Source organism: Drosophila innubila (assembly GCF_004354385.1).
Source record: "Drosophila innubila isolate TH190305 chromosome 3R unlocalized genomic scaffold, UK_Dinn_1.0 2_E_3R, whole genome shotgun sequence".
Taxonomy (NCBI): domain Eukaryota; kingdom Metazoa; phylum Arthropoda; class Insecta; order Diptera; family Drosophilidae; genus Drosophila; species Drosophila innubila.
The window spans coordinates 9,426,421-9,451,538 of record NW_022995380.1 but is presented as its reverse complement, the minus strand read 5'-3'; the positions used below and the strand labels follow the sequence as shown (position 1 = coordinate 9,451,538).

At 37.4% G+C, this 25,118-nt stretch overlaps 1 long non-coding RNA gene across 1 annotated transcript; it reads right to left on the bottom strand.

The window, feature by feature from the left end:
- Window positions 1–5,115: 5,115 nt before the first annotated feature.
- Window positions 5,116–6,342, bottom strand: LOC117792289. The gene is made up of 2 exons (XR_004618155.1): window positions 6,236–6,342; window positions 5,116–6,185 (listed from the first exon to the last, which is right to left on the bottom strand). It is a non-coding gene; the product is annotated as an uncharacterized LOC117792289 (long non-coding RNA).
- Between the last annotated feature and the right edge of the window lie 18,776 nt (window positions 6,343–25,118).

Genomic DNA, 25,118 nt, shown 5'->3' with positions numbered 1-25,118 from the left:
CATGCAAAAGACCTCATCCCTCAAGTACTTAATGACAATCTGTGACGTGAATTTCTTCAGCTTTGAGAAATGTAAACATTGAAAAATGATCCAATACAATAAAAAAATTCCAACGTTGCCTTGCTTCGTGTGAGGAAAGGGACCAATAAAATCTATATACAACCTTGGAAGGTTCTGTCACTGACACCTTACTACCCATGGGTGGTTTTTAATGCGCATGTAGGATATTTCGTTGTCTTATGTATCACAATTTCTTATATAGTTACGCACGTCGATAACCATTTTAGGCCAGAAGAATCGTCGTCTTAATCTTTCTAAGCATTTAGCGACGCCGCAATGGCTGGAAATTGATCATGAGCGGCTTTGATGACTGGTATGCGCCTCTGGAATAAACAACTCCAACAATCATCAGAGTCCTCATTAAAATTACAACGACGATAGATATATTTGTCCAGAACTTCAAAATCTGGTAAGTCTGCGGCTTGATAGTTATGTCTTAGCTACAATATTCTTCTGATTGAAATGCCTGAATCTAGATCAACTTCTGGGAACAATTCTACTTCTATTGCAGCAACTTCATCAACTTCTTCAAATGACCTCGAAAGAGCATCAGCTACCACATTTTCGCTTTTCTATTCTAGGTGAAAGAAAAGCCCTGCAGCTTAATTGCCCATCGAGCTAACCTGCCACTTAAATCTGCCTGATTCATTAACCAGCGAAGACTTGCGTGATCAGTCACGACTTAAAAGAATGTCCTTCGATATACATCCTGAACTTTTTTTATCGCTAGAACGACTGCTAAGCATTCAAGCTCTGTTATAATTCCTTTGCGCTTTATTTAGCTTTTTTACACATATGCAATGGGTCTCTCGCATCCAGAATCATCAGCTTGAGCTAGCACTGCACCAACACCATATGAAGAAGCATCGCATTGCACCACGAAAGGCTTTTCATAGTTCGATGGACAAGAAATGGAGCTGTACACAACCTACGTTTAATTTCTTCAAAAGCAACTTGCGCTGAATCGTTCAACTCGAACGACTTGCCTCTTCGCAATAGTTCTGTGAGCGGAAAATGACTGTGGAGTACTGAGAAAGAAACCTCTGGTACCATCCAGTCATGCCTAAAAATCTTCTTAGTTGCTTGCGCGACTTTGGAACAGGAAACTCATCCACAGCTTCAATCTTACAGTTGATTTGCAGCAATTCTCCTACAACATAACCGAGATAATCGACTTTGCTTAAGCCAAACTGACTCTGCTGACGTTTATTGTAAGTCAGTTTGCGCAATTGGGTAGCAACAGTGCCAAGATGCTCTAGATGCTCCTCAAAGCTAGAAGACATAACTAACAAATCATCAAGATATACGAATACATGAGATTTTAGCTGATACGGAATAACCTGATCCATCAACCTACACATGGTCTGAGGTGCGTTAGTCAAGCCGAATGGCATTCGTTTAAACTGGTATAATGGTCGATTGGGAATTGTAAAAGCGGTTTTAGGACGAGAATCGGGATCTAATCGAATTTGCCAGAAGGCATCTTTTAAATCGATTTTCGAAATGCAGTGCACTGTAGGAAGACGACTTAATAGCCCATCTAAGATCGGCATAGGATATGCATCCTTGACTGTGACAGCATTGAGTTTGCGTGCATCAAGACAGAACCTGACCTTTCCTGGCTTGACCACTAACGTCACTGGTGACGACCATGGCGATGTTGGAGCTTCTTCAATCACGCCTAGTTTAATCATCCGATCCACCTCTTCGCATAGCAGCTTTTCTCTGGCTGGGGAAAAGGATAGAATCTTTGCTTTATTGGCTTGGAATCGGCCGTATCGATATTATGCTCTACGAGAGATGTTTCTCCTAGACCGTTACGTTCTGAGGATGGAAAATAGTCTATTACAGAATTCAATTTCGCTTTCTGAGCTCCATTTAGCTTTAGCTCAGAAGAGTCACTAACGATGTCAGCTTTTACTTCATTAATTGAGAAAGAGGGTGATAAAATAGAAATACCAAAAGCTTTCCAAAAATCCATTCCACAAATCACATTTTGTTTAATTGATGGTACTAAAAGAAATTCAAAGTCTATACATTGAGAATTGTGCTTTATTGGTAAGCACACAGTACCTGCCACAGTTTGTTTGAAACCGTCTGCAGTATGAACAACGCCATTTACTTTGTTTAGATTTATCTTTTCTGATATCATACGTTTAGCAAGTGTTGATCCAATTACACTTTTATTGGCTCCACTATCTAAGAGTGCCAAATAGGACTCACTGAGGATCTCAATTTGTGTAAATGGACGAATATCATTGCCTTTGTGCACTATAGCAGATATAGTAAAGCAATTTAAGCGACGTTTGTCTTTCCAAAATTTTCGCATACGCAAAGATGAACGACTTCTTTGAATTGTCAAAGCGTCGGCATTGAAAATTGCAGCTCTGCGCAATCTATACTCCCGCAAGCGTTCATGATAGGGTTTGAAAGATCGGGGATTTGTCAAATCTGAGGAGTGAAGTGATGCGTCAGGTAAATGATATGGTAAGTCTGGTAATGGAGAAGTAGCTGAATTAAGATCCAAGGCTATCGTCGGACATCCCCTCTCTCAACTCTGAGGACATCCTGCGCTGAGTTTTCCGCAGTAGGTTTGCATTTAACACAATTTGGTTTATATATATCCGGTAAACCGCAGCCATAGCAGAAAATTCGGCGAGGTTTCAAGCAATCATGGTACCTATGACCTTGTTCGTCGCAGTTCCAGCACTTTAATTTATTATTTAGGCGCACTGCACAAACTTCGTCAATTACTTCGGACTCTGATTCAGAATCTTCATCAGATTCCTCTTCGTGACGGATTGCATTAACTATTCGTTTAGAAACATTTTCACGAAGTTTCGTTCGCGAATTACGAAAGAATTCTTCGTGTCTATGACACTCTTTACGCAATATTGCCAGACTTGGGATATCTACGTGAAGTAGTTCATGTCTTAATTCGGGTTTCAGGTTATGTCTAACTTCTGTGATAATGTCAGCTTCTGACATGGGATCTCTGAGAGAATCGGCAATCGCAACCATTGCGTCTAAGAATTCATCGAAAGATTCATTGCTTCCTTGCTTACGATGTCTCATGACCTGTTTGATATCTCGATCAGTTCGTTGATCTTGATATCGCTCACGCAGCTTGTTGCACAATTCAAACCAATTCATATGACCGGTGGTTCTATGAACTCGCCAATAAAATGTAAGAGCGGATCCAGAGAAGAGTAAATTTGCAAACTGATACAATAAGTCGAAATTGCTGTTAAAATATTGAGAAGTAAGACAATTAACACGATATATAAAGTCTTCTATTGGAAGGTCACTAGCTGAACCTGAGAATTTTACCTTCCAGTTGGAAATAACGTTAAAGATTCTATCAGGACGATCAGTGGAATAATCGATAGTGTTAGCCCGAGCACCAGAGGGTCTACGTCTCTGATTGGAGTCATGCTCAACGTTCGCTCGCGGCACATTCAAATGAATTTCATTATCCCATTCGAGTTGTGACTCGTCTCTGGACTCTCGTCGCAAAGCGGACAAACTTAAATTTCGTAAGGCAGTACTGATCTGATCAGATACTGTCGCGGCGATACTTGCTCTATAGCTTTCCAAAGAACTTGCTATTATTTGCTGAATGCGATCATCAGAATTGACGATATAATTGTCGGAAGCACTTCTTCCTGAGTCACGTCTGGTGGCGACACTGGCTGGCGGACGCATGTTTTGGGAACTATTTCTATTATTAGATCTAGTTGCTGGTCGAGTTCTTGGGATAGTTCCTGTGGGATTATTTCCCGTGGCACCCCGAGGTCTACCTATTGTATTTCTAGTATTGGTCGTGGCTGCACTTGCCAAGTTCTCAGAGCTCTGTGCAAGACTGCACGGTTGTCTACAATTTGGACATGTGGTATTATTGTTTAACCACTCAGATAAACAGGCCCTGTGAAACTTATGCCTACACACTGTTTCAGTGAAGACGGTTTCTGAACTGGAATCATTGCAAATTGTACAGGACACTGAGTTATCTGCGACATTTGCTAACGCAGATAGATCTTCTGTACTGCGCACTACTGCCATCGCTAACGGTTTTGAGTATACTTAACGAAAATGTCTTTAAGGATTTGAAATCCGAGCAGATTATTTATTCCAAAAGTTAAACGATATATATTTGCGATAAACAATAAATTTTCATTAGTAAATTTGGGACTTATCCATTCATAAGATTGTTGCATTGTATAAAGATATATCATTCGAGCTTCTCTCAGTGACTAAAATGAATCTAATAAAAATAAGGTGAAGAATTGTTTTCGGAAAAGAGGAACTTGACGAAGACGTCCACCAAGAGCAATCTCATTTTCATAAAAACAAAATAGGGATATGCTGATATTAGAAGTCTATCATCTGGTTTAGATCAACGTAAAGTCAATACTAAATTCCAAAATGAAGTGAAATCAAATTAATGTTTAACTAACGGTTGTTAGCTAAAATTCTTGCGAAATGTTTGTTTATTGGTCAGGCTCCGCGTAAATCTAACAGAAAACCTGCAGTTCCTTATAATCAAACATACGCTCTGATCTAATACAAAATTTGGATGGTGGTTGTGGAAGGAAGTGGGAATTAGAGGAAGGTAATCGGAAGCGCGGGGTAACTCAACGAAAGTGTTACTTGTTTTAATTTCTACGATCTCGGGCCCCACACGTTTGGGCGCCATTTAATTATGTAACGAACACGTGATGTGTGCAGCAATCTGGAGGCGTACTCTGCCTACGGGTGCCGACTTGAGCTCAGGGAAAATGGGGGGGTTCTTTTGCCAACTAGAAAGCCACCGTGTCACATAACTAAAACTTGTAGGACAGAGTTATACTAGGAATGGATAACAACCGAATAAGCAAGAAAAGAGAAAGCAAAAATGATATATCTACATGTGAAGAACTCAGATGTTACAGCTCTTCTTCTTTACCCACCCAACCATGTAAAGACTCTTAATTCTATGCCTTTACCCTAAATCAATGCAACAAATCTTATTTCAGGTGCCCATTTAACAATTTAGTTTAATTCATATTTTGTCGTTTCGATATTAATACATTTCATATTTTTACCCCCATTTGAGGATTTTATTACAATTCAAGAATTATATAAGTATCTTCACAAACAATACTGAGATACGTGAATGCTCATAAATTTAATTCTGAGTGGTAGGTATATGTTACGATAATACTTCAAAATTCGCTGTTATATAGACTTACATATTGTTATTATTCGGCCATGCCGTACTCACATACTTTAATTCAGCATTTCAATATTCCCACGATGTCGACAGGCCTGAAGACGAAGGGTTTGCTGTGTGAACTTCAAAACGGATTAGAATATATAACAGCTAAGGTTTCTGCACTATATACATACCATACCAGAATATATTTATCTTACTTGGCTACAAATTGTTTCAATACGTTCGTTTTTCTTGTGACAATTTATGTCATCAGTATTTAAATATTTCAAATAAAAAGGTTTAAAGTAATTTAAATTGAATAATATATATCATTTACGTTACGTTAAGTGCCATTGGGTGAAATTCAATAGACACGCAAAATCAAAAGCAAAATCAAAATCAGCATACTCGCTTCCAAAGCGATATTATATCATCAGGGTCATCTTTTCAGGTTAGGTCTTCGAAGAGGTTAGTTCCACATCCTTGTTGTCAGAACAACAAGAGCCATGAGGCCACAGGTATAGCAACTGCGGGTATAGCAGGTTGTATGCCACGTCGTTGTTGACTGTGTGTGTCGGCTGCAGCGCTTGAGCACGCAACAGCGGCAGCGACTCAAATAGGGGTGGGTGCACAGTGTCTCTGCCACGAGAGTGTGCACACCGTGTCGACAACAGGAACAGCGTGACGTCTCAACAGCAGTGAGTTCTCGCCAACTTATCCAAATGAAAGCGCGTCTGCGCGCAAGCAACAGCTTCGCAATACCACAAAAGGAATGTGTGTGTGTGTGTCTGTACAATTGGTGGCGTATTGGCTACGAGTAACTGATCGCAGTGTCTCTGCGCTGGCGTCTCAGTAGCGTCGTTGCAACTAAGGATTGCTACAGAACGATGTTTAATATTTTCCCCGCCGAACGTAGCACAGACTCCAAGGCCTATACGAAAACTAATTAGACACAAGTCAACCACTTTATGTACAACGTACCTTTATTAAACAATAATCACACACTATGTGCACGTTTGCACGATACACAAATTGAATGCACTTTTAGTGCCGCAAAAAGAACTGAATTTATGTTCACTCAGGTGGATGTTTCATGATTTATAATTTAACTCGATGCCAACTGCACTTGTCCACTTGTTCATCAAAAAAGAGACAGATCGACGGAAATGCTTGCCGTCCTTACCGATAAAAGATGCATGCACTTGAACGATTTGTCGAATTTATCGATATATCGCATACGGTGAATGCAATTGCAAGTCCTGCCAACGCATTGCAAATGTTATGTTAACATACTGGATATTAACATTTTTTGTTTCTTACAGCTGTTAATGATCTAAACAGTAGCGTCCAAAATAATGCAATAACAACAAACAAATGTGCAAATAGCAAAAATTGAGTTGCGCGACATGCTCATCCCTACACCATTATTAACAAATGGCTACTGTACAAGAGCTAGCCCAAGTTGTTGGTGGGTAAATATCCTGGGCAGGACGGCCGAGGCCGCTTTGGCGTGGGAGATATTCACCTGGCCTAGCCCGGTGGTGATGAATTGAGTCATCATAGCTGCGGCTCCACTTGCTCTGGCGACTGAGGCGGGATGTGCCCGAGTCACCGCAGAGCGTTTTTTCCGCTTCTTCTTCCATGTTGAGATCTTCTTCGAGCTCCTGGGATGACATGGACACTTCGTCATCCATTGCCCCATCCGATAGCAACTCTAGCGTTACGTCTGCCAGATGCTCATCATCGGCTAGGTCTTCCAGCTCGTTGATGGACTCTGGCGTGCGACAGGTTGGGTCCCTATTGGGTGGGGTCGATGCTGCGGGGTCAGCTGGGGCGGGTGGAGCCCTCAGGTCAGCTGCCTGCTCTGTTGCGGCTGGTGCGTCTTGCCCGCCGACTTTCTCCTTCTTTTGCAATTCACAGACGGGTATTTTCCCGAAGCGGAAGAAGACTTGATGTCCCCTTGCTGCTATCTCCTCCTTGGACATCTCGTCGATTCCAATGACGAGAAGTGCACCGCCTCACTCGTTCCTTCTGGAGAGGACTGTCCATGCGTCGGTATCTAACTTGTTTTGGTTCCTCAGCAGAGCCAACAAGGAATCCGTCGATCGATCCGCGCTTCTATTTTTCGCAACGGTATGTCATCTCCCATCCTGGCGTCTACCGGTACACCCTTCCAGGACTGTAGTCTGGACGTCACGGTCATCAGCCAGTCTGCTGCATTCTCATCACTGCAATCAACCACCAGGTGCCCAACCCGGAAGTGTATGCCAGTAAAGAATAACGCGGTGTCCCATCCTCTAGGATGACCTCTTGCTGGGCGCTAGAGAGGAATACTTCTCTCTAATGGCCGCTGCTGCTGCTTGCGACGTGATTGGGCGCTCGTCTAGGGCGTCCTGCTGCCGCTCCCTCGTTCCACGGACTGCCACCGTTTTGGTCGTTGCCACAGCACACACCCTTTTCGGAGTGTCCGATGGGGGTGTTAGCGTGCTGCTTGACCTCTTTGGAGCCGGTGTTCTGCCCTGTGCCTCCGGTGCTGCACGTGGCTCCTTTGCCTAGGCATCCAGTGGCGCCATCCCCTGGGAGAGGTACCGTAGGTACCATCTGAACCTGGAGCCGCAAAGTTGGCGCCTGTTGGGATCATCCAACCCTCCCGGTTGCCCTCGCTCCGGCAAATATGCTTCCTTCTTTTTTGGATGCTGCTGCCTGGGCCTGTCAGCAGTTAGCGGAGGACGCATCGACCGGGATCGTCCAGCCGTGCTTCCTCGCGCGCTCACTGAGGCTGCTTGATGACGCAGCTGTTGCCGCATCGAAGGTTAACCACGTGAGTGGCCCCGCTGTGCTCTATGAGCACCTCTTCTTATTGCCTGGCTCTGGCGATGTGGAGGACGGTCTACCACATTGGGCCGTTCCCTCTCAAGGTTACGGTCTTCAAAGTGTCTTGCAACACTCGCTGCTGGGAGATCCAACGGATATTTTAAGGTATTGTTTGTCTTCATGCTTTTTGGACCCACGAGAAGCGGAGAAAGGAGCGGTCCGCCCGGGCAGAAATCCGCATACCCGGGTAAGGCTGGTTGGAACAGACGGTCGCCACTTGCCTGAGCCCATCAGTCACGACTGAGCTAGTTGTTAACCCGGGCCCCCAGCCAGGCTGACTATCGGCACGGTCCGAATTACACACTTAGTCCTTCCCGGGATAACATATGATTACTTTTGAGCAAAAAAATAACAATCCGGAATAATCATTATTTTTAGCAAAAAAATATAACTTATAGAATAATGACTATTTCTGGAGTTTTTTTTTTTTGGATCGATATAAAACTTAATTTGTTATTTTGACTTATAAGAAAACCAACTTGAGTTTTATTTTTGATTCAAATTAACTTTTTATTTTTAAATCCCATACTTAAAAGAAGTACAGTGGTCTATTACGTTTGTTTAAAATAAAATGTGCGTAACAGGCAGAAGGAGGCGTGGCAGACCGTATAAAGTAAATTTCTTCTTGATCACCATCAATAGCCAAGTCGATTTAGCAACGTCCGTCTGTCCTGACGTCTGTGTGAACACCTAGATCTCAGAGACTATAAGAGCAACACTGCAGTTACAGACCTCGAGGAAAAGTTGTGGAATCCATGTTTATTTGTCTCTAATCGATAGGGAAACTTTGTGGACATTGTATGAAAAACGTTGTGGACTTTAGCATTGTGTGTTCCTAGGAACGAGGACAGAGGAAACCTCCCTAGGTTTTCCCTTAGGTTTTCCTCACATAAAACATTAGGAACTCCTTGTGGCACTCTGAAATATTAAAAACTTTTGCTTTTTTTTTTCTATTTTATTTTTCGCTTTTTTATTTAAGAATTTAAAGCTACATGTACCTTTGACGAAGGGCGTATATTTATTTAATTTTTAGACCCCGTACTTAAAAAAAGTACAGGTGTCTATTGGGTTTGTTTTACCTAACATGTGCGTAACAGGCAGAAGGAGGCATGGCAGACCCTCTAAAGTACTTATATTCTTGATCAGCATCAATAGCCGAGTCGATATAGCAATGCCCGTCTGTCTGTCTGTCTGTCTGTATGAACACCTAGATCTCGGAGACTATAAGAGCTAGAGACCCCAAAATTGGTATGTGGGTTGCTCTATATTGCAAGCAGATCAAGTTAATTTCAAAATTTGGCCACGCCCCCTTAACCGCCTGCAAATCGACATATAAAATTTCCAGATTTTGCACAGACGAAGATATAATTGTCCTTGATTTTTGCTGAAAATTTCATTCCGATCACACAGTAAATACCGAAGATATTCAAATAATAGATTTTGCTGTTTAATTCGTTGATGGCGCGTTGGCAGTAATTAAAACTTAAGTAAATAACTTGATAAAATACAAAATTATATTAAAATATAATTTCACAAATTGGCGTCCAATCGGTCGTGGGCTTACGTGGCGCAGTGCTCTGAGTCGCGGAGTCGGACGGTGCTCGTGGGTTCGAGTCCTGCCGTGGGCGAAAGATTTTTAATTTATTTATGTTCGAATTTAATTTCATTTTATATTAAAACAAACTCAGTGCTTATTTAAAATGTAATATTAACATTAAATGTTAAAATATAATTTATTTCTTTTACTTTGTAATTGAGCACTAAAACAAGCAATATGGCCATTTGGGAGGTTGAACGCATAAGTGCGAGAGTGGCTCAACACGTTGAGCTTCTGTCAGTTAAAATTTTTTGCAACTTTGTTGCGGGTTCGATTCCCGTCGGGAACAACTTTTTTTTCCAGCTGATATTAAGCTATTTTTTTAATTTTTACAATTTATTGAAATTTTTTTTTATGAATGTTATATTGACATTAAATATTGAATACATGTTTAATCATTTCAATATATCATATAGCGCCCATAGGAACAATCGGTCAAAAATCAAGTTTTAGTATAAACAAATTTTTTGTTTTTGTTGATATATGAATAGCAAAGCAAACTGATACAATAAGCATACGACTTGGTTTTATATGTCCTGTCCAAAGTTGGTTCAAATCAGACCACTATATCATATAGCTGTCATAGGACCGATCGAGTGAAAATCAAGTCTTAGTATAAAAAACTTTTTTGTTTTATGAGATATTGTAACCAAACTGATAGAATATAAGTAAAACTTGGTTTTATATAACCTGTCCAAAGTTGGATCAAATTGGAGCACTATATCATGTAGCTGTCATAGGGCCGATCGGGCGAAAATCAAGTCTTAGTATGAAAATCTTTTATGTTTTATGAGACATTGTTACTAATATGATAGAATATGCATTTAAGTTAACTAAATATTTTTTAATTTTTTCCTTTATTAGTTTTTGCTATAGTAAGTACGGGGTCTCCAACAGTCGAGTATGCTCGACTGTAGCACCGGCCGACTAGTTTTTTATTCAGACTGTTCAGAGCGGGACTCGAACCCGGGAGCCCAAAACTGAATAGGTCTGCTTTTGAAAAGCCGGCGACTTTACAATAATGTACCAACTGACTAAAATTTTTAAGTGCGAACGAGCAACGGTCAGTTGACGCTGGCAGAATTATTACCAAACTAACAACAAAAGCAAAGAGAAATTTAGTTCTGCAAGGTAGAGACAACATACACTTGTATGTAGGTTCCTCTATGTTGCAGGCAGATCAGGTTTATTTCCTTTTTAGGACCACTATAACATATAGCTCCCATAGGACCGATCGGTCGTAAATCAATCTTTAATACAAAAAACTTTTTGATTTATGAGATATAGTGACGAAAGCAGCACAAAGTGTGCGAAAGGCGACTAGCAATTTAAAAGCTAATTTGGAAAATTTTCTTTGACTGTCCGATCAGACCGAGTTATATACCAATCGAAAAGTTAAGTCCTAACTTACAAAATGGCATGCTAAAACTTTCGCTGACTCACCTGGTTCATGAGCAAAGCGGGTGTAAGCGGGAGGAGCAAAATTTAAATATTAGCAGCTAATGGGGCCGTTGGGACTTTTCTGGTAAAATTTATTTTTTTTAATTCTTATCAAAAAAAACGCGTCGAGTAATACCTCGATCACCCAAATCCGACGACTGATTCAAAAGATAATTACATTTTTAAATTTTTAGTGGACACCTCAAAATGAAATGAAAATCAGTTTGTATGTTTGTTTGCATCAAAGCGCTGAAAAACCTTCGATGTAATGATGGGGATTTATTCCTTTCGAAAATTTAGAAATGTTTGTTCTACGACTTTTTGAAACAAACGCTATTTTAGCGGAAAAACGCTAAGTCCCGCTAATCCCAACAGCTTCCAAACTATAAAAGCTACCGTTATGTAATATAAATCGTTAGGCTTGAGCGCTGTTAGACGTGCTTTTAAGTTTTTATTCTAAAGATCTAATGTAAAATTTTACAGGTTAATTAAGGTTTATTTATTTTCAATATGTAATAGTACGTTTCGCGTGTTTTGGTATATGATACATAAATTTTGGCTGACGGGATCAGAAGATATAGCCTGTTAACTGAATAAATACATTTTATTTTGATATGAAAGAGAACAGCAACAAGAAAGCCAGGGTAGTAGACAGAGCTTGAGACTGTAACTGACAGCTGCTGCGTTGCGCAATAACCAGTGTTGCAAGATATTTTTTTTGTTTTCTGACAGTGCGGGCTTAAACTAGTTTAAATGAATTAAACTAGTTGTGTTTTTCTGCCACACATATTAAATTTATGTTTTCTTTTTCTCCTTATTGTTATAGAAAAGTTAGAATGTCAAAAGCAAAAGAAATTGCAAAAGCTTTTGTGTCACAAAAAAAAAACCTCTACAATAGGTAAAAGCGTAGTGACGAAAGCATTTTACAGCCCCAAATTTTCTGATATCCAATTTTGTGAAGAATAAAATAAAGTTTAATAGAAAAATTTTAAATAATAATATAAATTTCTAAATAAAACCCTAAAACTGGTATTCGGCACTGCGCAAAAGTAATTTATATGTTCGTGGTAGCTCACCCTTTTTGCGCACTGTGCAGAATTCCAATTTTAGGGTTTTATTAATTAATTAATATTTTTATTTAAAATTTTTATATTAATTTTTATTTTGTTCGTCACAAAATTGGATATCAGAAATTTTTGGGCTGGAATATGCTTTCGTCACTAGACTTTTACCTCGTGTAGTGGCTTTTTTGGCTCGTAACTAAACTAATAGAGAACGCAGTGAAGCTAGTCTTATACATCCTGAACGAAGTTGGTGCAAATCGGTCCACTATATCATATAGCTGTCATACGACCGATCGGTCAAAAATCAAGTTTTAGTATAAAACTAGAGGGCCGGTGCTATAGCTATAGCATACTCGACTGTCGGAGACCCCGTACTTACTATGGCAAGAATAATAATGGAAAAAACTAAGGAATATTTAGTTAGCTTAAATGCATATTCTATCAGATTGGTTACGATGTCTCATAAAACATAAAAGATTTTCATACTAAGACTTGATTTTCGCCCGATCGGTCATATGACAGCTATATGATATAGTGCTCTGATTTGAATATGATATGGTGGTCCGATTTGAACAAACTTTTGACAGGGTATATAAAACCAAGTTTTATGCTTATTGTGTCACTTTGGTTAGGATATCTCATTAAACAAAAAAGTTTTTCATACAAAAATATGATTTTCGACCGATTGTTCCTTTGGGCGCTATATGATATAGTGGTCAGATTAAAAAAAAACTTGATCTGCCTGCAAAATAGAGAATTCTACATACCAAATTTGGTGTCACTAGCTTTTAAATTGTTCTTATAATTAGGATATGAAATTTTCTGTGTCGATTTTTAGGCGGGAAAGGGGGCGTGGCCAACTTCTGAAACAAACTTGATCTGCTTGTAATATAGAGGAGCCTACATACCAAGTTTGGTGTCTCTAGCTCTTATAGTCTTTGAGATCTATTTGTTCATACAGACGGACGGACAGACAGACGGACATTGCTATATCGACTTGACTATTGATGCTGATCAAGAATATATATGCTTTATAGGGTCTGCCACGCCTCCTTCTGCCTGTTACTCACATATTCGTTAAAACAAACCCAATAAAACCCGTACTTTTTTTAAGTACAGGTTCTAATAACTTTTTTGATTTATGAGATATTGTTACTAAACTAATATATTTTGCATTAAGGCTGGTCTTATACATCCTGACCGAAGTTGGTGCAAATCGGTTCACTTTATCACAAAGCCGCCACAGGACCGATAGGGTAAAAGTCAAGTTTTAGTATGAATAACTATTTTGATTTATGTGATATCGTAACCAAACTGATAGAATTTTAATTTAATTTGGTCTTATACAATCAAGTGACTTAAATATTTTAAAATTATTCCATGTAGCAGTGCGAGTGGGGGCAGAGCCCTCTAGTTTTTGCTCAGAATTAATGATCATTTCATGAGTAAGATAATAAAAAGTGTACATATTGGGATCATTGTGAAATTGCATAGATTACCCTTAAAGAAAAGTTTTGGTATATTTCACGTTTATTTATAGTTACTAAAAGTAAAGAGTTTTTGCATTTGAAAAAAATCAAAATAATCATTAATTCCTAATTCCTTTTTTTTTTTGCAACAACACAAGATAAGACTCGAAGATTTTTTTTGGCCGATTTTCTATTTCGATATTCAACTCGATCTCAAATTTGTTTGGCTGTTGCCTTATTAAAATCCTTTATTAAAATCAATTAAGTGTGAACACCCGGAAAAGCAAAAAGCAGGAAAAGTGCACTTTATACAACTGATGCCTGAAAAATTGGCAGTTCAGTACTCAAATGAACTTTTACAGCCAACCAGGTGCGGGTGCGTCAAAATGAAAATTAATAAAGTGCAGGGGGAAAGCGCGAGAAGTTGAATAAGGAGAGTAAGTTGATGGGTTGGCCAGTGCAAATGGAAATTAGATTGCCTCCGCGCCAGTTTGCAAACAAAACTTGATACAAGTTCACTCCTTTATTTTTTTGTATTAACTACTGCCCTTTGGGGACAAAAAAAGGTGAACTTCAATTGCCAGCGTAACTAGTTCAAGTTGCTTACAGTAATTATTAATTTACCTAAGGAATTACGCAAGCTCGTCAAGTGCAGTTGATGGAGTTGTGCAGTGCAGGTGGCTGCGTAAACTTCCAACAGAGTGCAAGGAGCAACTAGCTAGTTAAGTGGTTGCCAAGTACTTGGCGGGAGGTAAAAGTAATAATATTATTGATAGATTAGAGTGCGTCATGAAGGTCTCTCAGCATCACAAGTGCAGTTATGTCTCTTAAGTCTAGGCATGCTCAAAGGTGTAGATTTTAATATTGGATATCTTTCGGTTAACGAAACATGAATGAACAGAGGAATAAGAAGCCCATAAGTACGAGTAAAACCCAAAACACAGAATCCATTTTGTATCTGAAAGCTATTTTTAGTCATTTGGCTACGAATTTCAAAAAGTTTCAAGTGGATGTTTTTATGCCCCTTTTTCGTCTTTTTTACCGATCATGCTTGCAAGATAAACTCTTCCCGTGGACATCACCAGAAATAAAGCCTTAATTGCAATAGGGATACCTTGCCTTATCTACGACTCGGCTATAAGTCCTGTAATGCCGGTCGCTCTGCTGCACCTAAACAGCTTTGCTAAGGCATTAACACATTTTACTTCAGTTTACCTCTTGCGTGTTTGTTTCATTGTTCTTATGTCTTCAATTCCATGCAAACTGACAACGTACAGAGGGCTTGAGTCATATTTTATTTTGAGCTATAGATTTTCTACACAGAATGAAACAGGTGGGCACTTCTTTTAATTCAATTTAATTCAATTGAATCAATTGAAATAAAACAAGATAAAGAATTACGTTACTGAATTTCAGCTATTAACTCTTTCGGTAAATACATACACAAAAAAAAACCTCTTCACGAGGTAAAAGTCTAGGGACGAATGCATATTCCAGCCCCGAAATTTCTGATATCCAATTTTGAAACGAACAAAATTGAGTTTAATACAAAAATTAAAAAGGTGAGCTTCTTCAAACATAAAAACTACTTTTTGCGCAAAAAAAATTTTTTTAAATAATAAACAGAAAAAGAACACAAAAATTTAACCCTCTAACAGGCAAAATCGAAATTGTCACTCAATCAAGTTGATATTTATTTTATAAGTAGATATAGGTTAAATAAGCTTAAGTCTTAAATTTCATAATTTTCCGTTGGTTGGAACGACCGCCAGGTGGAAAATACTGAAGACCGTAGACGGTCTTGTCGGCTTAAAATATATCAATTTATAAGCAGTTTTATATGAACAAATGCTTGAGTTGACCGTTACTATGTTATATATGGAAAATCCCTATTAACAGGTATTTTTTTAGGTTAGATGTCTTAAAATATATTTATTTTTGTAATGGTTGCCTCAAAAAAAATTTTGGGAGACTGATTTTTTATAAATGGAGCATTCACTTCTACCAAAATACTAAATATATGCATATTTATTCTTTTTATCCAGTCAAATTGATAATTGATTTGCATTATCGTATCTTTATCTGATATCAGATGAACAGCTCGTTTCCAGTGATTGCTAAGCCGGTCAAGTCATTGCATGCCATTTCCTTGAAGGAAACAAGTCCTGCTGATAGTTTTGTAAAACTCTGCATGCTATAGCTGCTCTCCAATCACATACTCTGATCCGGAAACTTTCTATACAAGAACCCACTTGTATAATATTTTTGCATGAGTGGTATTCATGTTCACGAAATGATAGAAAAGCCACTTATCAAATAGTAGAATAGCTTTCTTTATGTTTCCTATCTTCGTCGTTGAATTGTAACTGCCCATAAGGTCTTCCATTTGCAGGCAACTGATTTCTATATATAGCTTCTGCATCCTACCATAATGCAGTGCTTTAGCTCTTTCCTCATTGGGATTAGCTGTGAAAAGTGGTGCTATTCCAAAATATATAGATGCCAGCCTACCGCACTTGTTATCTACCCACAATACCGAATTTACGATAACTCCTTGAATCTTGGAGCAGAACTGGGCGGGAAGTAGACTGGATTTGGGGGACTAGTTGGTTCAAGTATGGGCAATGAAGATCGAATGCGTTAGAAAGACTTGAAGCATGCAGTTGTTAACAGGGATAGTTCTTCCCATCATTTTTATCACTGCTAAACTTATCATCGCTTCTACCGAAACTATCAACTCAAGCTAATGTTCATTTAAAATGACTTACAAATTAATATATTTTATAAATAATAGACACTTAAATTTAAGTAAATTACCTATTTATCGTTATAGTAGTGATTACCAACTCAAAAAGAACTTTAAAATCAAGAAATGACAAAACTTATCGTTAAAAGTCGCGTACGATATTCCCTTGTGATGCAAGCGAACGGCCATATTTTTTTTCGCTCAAACCAACAAGACCGTCAACAGACGAATTTTTTTATTTTTTAATATTACCTACTGGCAGTCTAATTCATAAATCGATAGACTTAGTCAATATATTTCTTTTGCCAATTGAAATTTCAATTTATTTGGTCATAATTAAATTTGGTATTTTCCACAATTTCAATGTTTAACAAAATTCTGTAAAATTACGGTTTATCGGAAAATAATCATATATTTTTTTAAACGTCAGAAAATCCATTGTTAATATATAATAAATATATTCGAAAAAAAATATTAATTAGTTTTCCATTTATATGTCAAAAACGGATGACCCTCAGACGATCTTACCCGTTAAAGGGTTAACATGCGTTGCAGAAACACACAACTAGTTTAATTAAATTAAACTAGTTTAAGCCCGCATTGTCAAAAAACAAAGCAGAATTGTCTGGCAACACTGGGTATTTCTGCAACGCAAAACAAAGCAAAACTTTCTTTCAACACTGGTGCAAGCTACAAAAGTGTTGTTTTGTTGCAACGAAATGAATTAAGCATTAACCAACACTGACACAAGCATTCTAATGCAGTAGTCAGTCATCACATAGAAGTTGCAAAGAGAAGTAGCTATTTGAAGTCGTCGATCACTGCGGACGGCAGTTCGCGTTAGTGACGAAAGCATCACGAAGGGTGCGAAAGGCGACTAACAATATATACAGCTAAGTTGGAAAATTTGCTACGACTGTCCGATCAGATCGAGTTACATACCGATCGAAGGCTTAGTCCTAACTTACAAAATGGCATACTAAATGACATACTTTTTTCTAACCAACCTGGGTCATGAGATACGGGGTGTTATTGGGAGCTGAAATATTTAAATGATTGCAGCTAATGGGGCTGTTGGGACCTTTTGGTAAAATCACCCTCAATCACCCCAATCCGGTTCAAAAGATAAATAAATTTGAAAATTTTAGTGGACTTCTCAAAATGAAATGAAAAGTCAGTTTGTTTGTCTGTTTGCATCAAAGCGCTAAAGAAGCTTAGATGAAATGATGGGGATTTATTCCTCTTCGAAAATCTAGAAATGTTTGATCTACGACTTTTTGAAAAAAAAACGCTAGTTTAGCGGGAAAACGCTAAATCCAGCTAAAATTGAAACCTCAACAGTTTCCAAACCATAGAAGCTACAGATATGTTCTATATATCATTAGAAAGGTGTGTTTAAGGGCTTTTAGGCGTACCTTTAACTTAAGTACTCAGGTAACATTTTACAAGTGAAATAAAGTTTTTTAGCTTTCATTTTGGCGATTTCTGACAAAACGGCTCTAACGAGCCGTTAAATTTTAATATGTTGTAATACGTACAATTTTGCGTTTTTTTTTGTATGAAACATCAATTTTGGTTGAGGGGCTTGGAAGATATTACCTGATAAGTGAATAAATACATTTTCCTATCGGTCGAAAATCACGTTTTAGTACGAAAAACTTTTTGGTTTTATGAGATATCTCAACCAAACTGATACATTTAATGTATTTAACTTGGATTTATATATCATGACCAAAGTTGGTTCAAATCGGTCCACTGTATCATATAGCTTGCATGGGACCGATCGGGTCAAAATTAGGTTTTAGTATGAAAAACTTTTTTGTTTGGTGAGATATTTTAACCAAATTGATAGCATATGCATTTAGGTTAGTTTTAAAAATCCTGACCAAAGTTAGTTCTTATTGCACCACTACATCATAAAGCTGTCATAGGACCAATCGGGCGAAAATCAAGTTCTACTGTGAAAAACTTTTTTGTTTTATGGGAAATCTTAACCAAACTAATACAATATGCATTTAACTTGGTTTTATATATCCTGACCAAAGTTGGTTCAAATCGGACCACTATATCATAACGCTGTCATAGGACCGATCGGGCGAAATCCAAATGAAATACTTTTTTTTTCATAGTAAGTACGGGGTCTCCGACAGTAGAGTATGCTCGACTGTAGCAACGCGAGCAAAGCGAGCAGGGGGCGGAGCCCTCTACTTTTTCTTTATAATTAAAGAAACATTTTTTTTACATATGAAATACGTTCAACAACTAAATTTATATATTTTACTATTTGCCTGCATTAATGATCCCACAAAAAAACCTCTACACGAGGTAAAAGTCTAGTGACGAAAGCAATTTCTAGCCCCAAAATTTCTGATATCCAATTTTGTGACGAACAAAATTCAGTATAATATAAACATTTTAAATAAAAAACGGAATAAAAAAATATAAATATAGATAGAAATTCATCAAAAAAAAAAAAACCAAAATTGGCATTCGGCACTGTGCAAAAATTATTTTTTATGTTCAGTGCACAATGCCAATTTTCTTTTTTTTGGGCAGATCAATTTGTTTCAAAATTCGGCCACGCCCTCTTTATCAGCCACAAATCGACAAAGAAAATTTTATATCCAAATTATAAGAACAATTTTAAAGCTAGTGACACCAAACTTTGTATTTAGATTCCTCTATATTGCTGATAGACCTAGTTTATTTCTTTTTTGGATCGGACCACTACATCATGTAGCGCCCATAGGAACAATCGATCGAAAAATAAGTCTTAGTATGAAAAACTTTTTGGTTTTACATCTGTAAACAGTTGTATCCAGATATGGTAATGTTCCATCCTTTTCTATTTCATATATAAATATAATTCGTTTATTGTAAGAGTTTAGTGCATTAAGTGTGTTTTTTATTTCCTTTTCCTTAGTTATTGCAAATACGAGGGCGGGCTGATAAGTAATCGGCCTTACCAAAAAAAAACATCTTAAACAACCCATAAATATTTTATTCGATTAGTGTTTTCTATCGGCTGATTGCTGGAAAAGTTTTAAGCGTTTTTCTCAACACTGGTAATTTTGGCGGGAGTTTTAGCATGGTCACTTTTGCATTGTCCCCAAAATGAGTAAAATAGAATATCGAGCTGTCATTAGATTTCTGTTTTTAAAAAAGAAATCCAACGATGAAATAAAAAATGAGTTAATCGAAGTTTATGGGGAATCAGCTCCATCGATTTCGACCATTAAATATTGGACTGCTGAGTATAGGCGCGGGCGGACAAGCATTTTGACGAGGACCGTCCGGGACGTCCCAGAGAGGTAACAACCCCAGAAATGGTAGATAAAGTCCACGGAATGATATTGGATGATCGCCGAATAAAGCTGAGAGAGATTGCTAAGGCCCTAAACATTTCTCGTGAACGTGTTGGAAACGTCTTACACGAATATTTAAATATGAGTAAGCTTTCGTCAAGGTGGGTGCCGCGATTGCTCTCAGCGGAACACAAACGCAACCGCTTGGTCATTGCGAAGGAGAGTTTGGCATTGTTAAACGCAAATAAGAATGAATTTTTGCGTCGTTTTGTGACTGTCGACGAAACTTGGATACATCACCATACACCAGAAAGCAAGGAACAGTCAAAGCAGTGGATTTCAACCGGAGAAACGGCGCCGAAAAAGGCAAAGATTGGTTTGTCGGCCAACAAGGTAATGGCAACGGTTTTCTGGGATGCCCGAGGCGTAATTCATGTGGATTATCTAGAAAAGGCAGAACAATTAATGGAGAATACTATTCTAGCCTTTGGGACAGTTCGATTCAGAACTAAAGGAAAAAGGCCGCACATGGCGAAGAAAAGTTCTGTTTCACCAGGACAACGCTCGGCTCACAAGAGCGTTGTTGCCATGATGAAATTGTGTGAACTACACTATGAAATTCTTCCACATCCCCTATTCTCCAGATTTAGCACCATGTGACTATTATTTATTTCCAAACTTAAAGAAATGGCTTGTTGGAAAGAAATTTCAGTCGAATGAACAGGTGATCTGTGAAACAAACGCCTATTTTGAGGACCTGGACCAGTCATATTTTATGGAAGGTATACAAAATTGGAGGACCGTTGGACTAAGTGCATACGTCTAAAGGAGATTATGTTGAAAAATAAAAAATAAAAATAAAAAAAAAACCGTGTTTTCTTTGGTAGGCCGACTATTTATCAGCCCACCCTCGTAAGTCATCTGTTTTGGTTTGTAATTACGCTTTTTCAAAGTTTTGTCTTAAAGATCTTCCATGAATATATCTGATATGACAGGAGAAGCAGGTGATCCCATAGGCATTCCTTTGATTTGGGTGAAAATCTTGTCATAATTTTTAAAATAGCGGTTTTCCGTTACGCAAAATTTGATGATGTCCATAAATAAGTGTTTCGGAATTTCTGTGTACTTTGTAATCTCCGTCCACTTTTTACTGATGATGTTTAAGGCTAAATCGGTGGGAATGCTCGGAAATAAAGATACAACATCGAATGAAATCAGTATTTCTTCATCGCATATGTATGTGTTGTTAATCCTTTCTTTGAAAGTAAGAAAGTTTCTTACATTGTAAGTCGATTGGTCCGTAACTTGTTTTAGTATAGCAACTATGTACTTGCATAATGCATATGAAGGGGAGCCCATAGAGGAGCATATTGGTCTCAACGGCATCCCTTCTTTGTGGATTTTTGGAAGTCCATAAATCCTGGCTGATAGTGCTGTGGTTGTTGTCATTTTATTTCGTTCCATTTTTGTGATAAGTTTCAGTTTGTAGAGTTTGTCAACTAAGTCGTTGTTTTTTGTTTGAAGTCTAAAAGTTGGATCCTGTCTTAAAATTCTGTACGTGTTTAAGTCTTGAAATATAGTCTTCATTTTGTCTTTATAGTCGTTTATATCCATAGCTACAGTCTTGTTTCCTTTGTCCGAAGTCAGAATTGAAGTGTGTTTGTTTTCGTTTAAAAATCTACGTGTCTGTCCCACTGTATCTAAAAGTGCGTGGTCCTTTGCACTTAGTTTTGTTGTTGTCTTGCTGTCTTTAAGAATCAGAGAGAATTCCGTGCGAGCAATTTCTTGCTTTTTAAAGAGCAAAATTTCTCTTTATCCACTGTTACGCTCGCTTCGGGCTTTTCGAAAGAAGTGCTTGTACGTTTGGTTTTCGCAGAAATAAAAACTAACAAGGACTACAGCAACTATAAACATATAATCAAACTAGTGAGCCGGTGTTACAGTCGAGCATACTCGACTGTCGGAGACCCCGTACTTACTATGGCAAAAACTAATAATGGAAAAAATTTAAAAATATTTAGCTAATTTAAATGTATATTTTGTCAGATTGGTTACGATGTCTCATAAAACATAAAGATTTTCATACCAGGACTTGATTTTCGGCCGATCGGTCCTAAGACAGCTATATGATACAGGATATATAAAACCAAGTTATATGTTTATTGTATCAATTTGATTAAGATATCTCATAAAACAAAAAGTTTTTTATACTAAAACTTGATTTTCGACCGATTGTTCCTATGGGCGCTATATGATACCTCAAAAAAAAACTTCTACACGAGATAAAAGTCTAGTGACAAAAGCAATTTCTAGCCCCAAAATTTCTGATATCCAATTTTGTGACAAACTAAATTCAGTTTAATCTAAAAATTTTAAATAAAAATATAAATTAACAAAAAAAAAAAAATTGGCATTCGGCACTGCGCAGAAAGTAATTTTTATGAACAAAGAAGCTTACCCTTTTTACTCGCTATGCTTTTATTAATTTATAATATATTTTTATTTAAAATTTTTAGATTAAACTGAACTTTGCTCGTCACAATATTGGATACCAGAAATTGTGGGGCTAGAAATTGCTTTCGTCACTAGACTTTTACCTCGTGTAGAGGTTTTTTTGTGGGTTAAAATATATAGCAGTAAAATAAAAAATTATATGTTTAATTGTAAATAACGTTTTAGTCTTATGTACGATAATGTAAACGAGAACGTTAAGGCTGCAAAGTAACCATTTAATTAATCTAAGGGGTGGTACATTTGAAAAATGGAACTTAATTTTGCTATAAAAAAAAACCGCTTGATATTTTTCAAAGTTTGAACATTTATTGGAAAGGTTGGTCCATGTCATTTATTTATAAAAAACATTTTCTGTAAAATGACCACCACGGCTGACTTGGCAGTAGCCCATTCAATCCACTTAATTTTTGAGAACATTTTCAATTTTTTCGGCACGTATGTCAGCAAAACTCGAATTTCGTTCTTTAATTCATCAATTTTTTCAGGATTGCTTGCATAACATTTGTCCTTGAACGCTTCCCAAGGATAATAGTCTAACGGTGTCAGATCACAACTTCTTGACGGCCTTTTCACATCTCCATTTTGCAGACTATTCGATTTTCGAAGATAGGGCGCAGAAGATCGATTGTGGCGTGCGCTGAATGGCACGTAGCGCCGCACAGTGGGGCAGATCCTCATTTTGCGTTGCAAAAATCATATCTTTTGAACCAGTGAAGATATTTTCAAAATTTAAAAAGCATTTGATAGAAAACTTAGCTTTAAAATGAGTGTTTTCACTGCGTAATAGGCCTTCTGGTTAACTCAGGGCTTTCGGTCAAAATTCATGTAAAATTAAAAAAAAATATTTATTTTTGTTCGAAATATAATTTCAATCTTTTTATTCTTTAAACAGCATCGTTTAATGTATAAAAAAGTTTTATTACGTTTATTTTCATTTTTTTTTTTTTTTTTAATTTATTTACATTTTTTTTGATAAAATTGTATGATGCCTTGCAAAACGAAACGTATGAAATTGCACTGCGCTCTTCTTCTTCTCACACTAGTAAATTGCGAGGTTGCTTCAGTTTTTCGACTAAAAGTGTGCTTAGGCGCACCAAGATGCATGAAAGACCGGGGCTATTTCGTTAGAGAATTGATTAACAAAGACTCCTGTGGTAGTGGATCGAGTCCAAATGAGTCAATTTTGTTCTATTCCATCAAAGTCAAAAATAGCCCAATTTTAGTGCTTTTTTAAACATCGCTGGGATAAAAGGTCAACAAGTGAAGAAACAAAATACTACGGCATTTAATTAGAAATGAATGTACTTTTCATATGAAAACAAAACATAAAGATCGGTCATATAACTTGTCATGAAATCAGCTTTAAAGCTTGCAATTTTTATACAACTTTCACATTTTTGCGCGCCCTGAAAAATGGGTCAACTTTGAGAGGCTGTCACGCCCACAATTTTTACCTGATTTCAAAAATTTTTTGGATTCGTAAATTGAAGTTTTCTCTATCGAATGCCTTACTTACTTTTATTACTTTTACGAACGCTTTCGTCAAAAAATGATTTTGCGCTTTTCGGCCTCCTGCCCCAGTGTTCGCCGTCTTGTTGAAACCATATATCGCTTCCTCTAAAACCAATCACTTAACATTTCTAGCGCTCACCATTAACGTTCACGGTGGCTCCTTCTTTATTTTCTAGTCAGCCGTGGTGGGCATTTGACCGAAATTGTTGTTCATAAATAAAAACATGAACCAAACTTTTCCTTTCAATCGAATATATAACAATTTGGACCATAAAAAATAATGCTAATTTAAAACGATTATTGTTGTGCTTACACAAGGCCATGCCAAAATAAATAATTACTACTCCTACTACTACTATTGAATTTTACAACCCAACTTTCGCCTTTGTGCTGCTTTCGTCATCTACATCTTCATCAAATGCCGTTCACAGTGACTCGATTTGGTACATAAAGTAAAAGGGCCTGGCATTTTTTGAGCATTGACATCCCACTCGACTGTTGACTGTCCGACTTGTTATCTCCATCTCTTTATAAATGCATATCGATCATTAGCTAATTAATATCTTCTTGTTCTATAAATACTTGAGCTTCCACTGTATTGCAAAGGGCTAGGTCATTAATCAAACTGCATTATCAGAGCTACTGGTCTTATTTTCAAGCTCAAGTTCAGATGGAAGTTGCGAGTTGCTGAGAACTCTTCGTAAATTACAATCACTTACAGCAGTTTAGCAGAATTAAAATTGAAAAAACATATTTAAATTAGTTAGCATAGCATAAAATATGGAGCATCTTCAAAAATGCTTTGGTGCAAATGGCACTAAGAGCCGTGCTTGCATTAAAAGTTGGCAATTTGCCCTTTAATTGTTTTGCCATGAGTAAGAGCGCTGCAAAACTTTCTTAACTTGCAGGTAGTTGTCATTTGGCATTCATATGTATTTGTGGCCAGAATGTTATCTGGTGATCAGTGAGACTCAGTCAGTCATCATTAGCCCAAATCGGTGCAAACTTGATGCCACTTAAGGTTAGTATAAAGTTCCCGAAATTTTTAAATAAACAAATATCAATTTTATACGCAAAAGTTGTTCAATATAAATATATATACACTTAACAAAAAACACGCACACTTTATGATCTTCGATGATCCATAATTTTGATTGCGACGTGCAAATGTGATTCCAATTCGATTCAAATCGAATTCTAGCCCATTGGCTATCACCTGATAGTCAAAGAGACGGCAACACAACAACACAAACATACACATAAACATACGAAATGATAATAGTTAATGAAAACGATACAAAGCTACAGAAGAGAAACCAGTTTCACATAATAATAAAACAAAA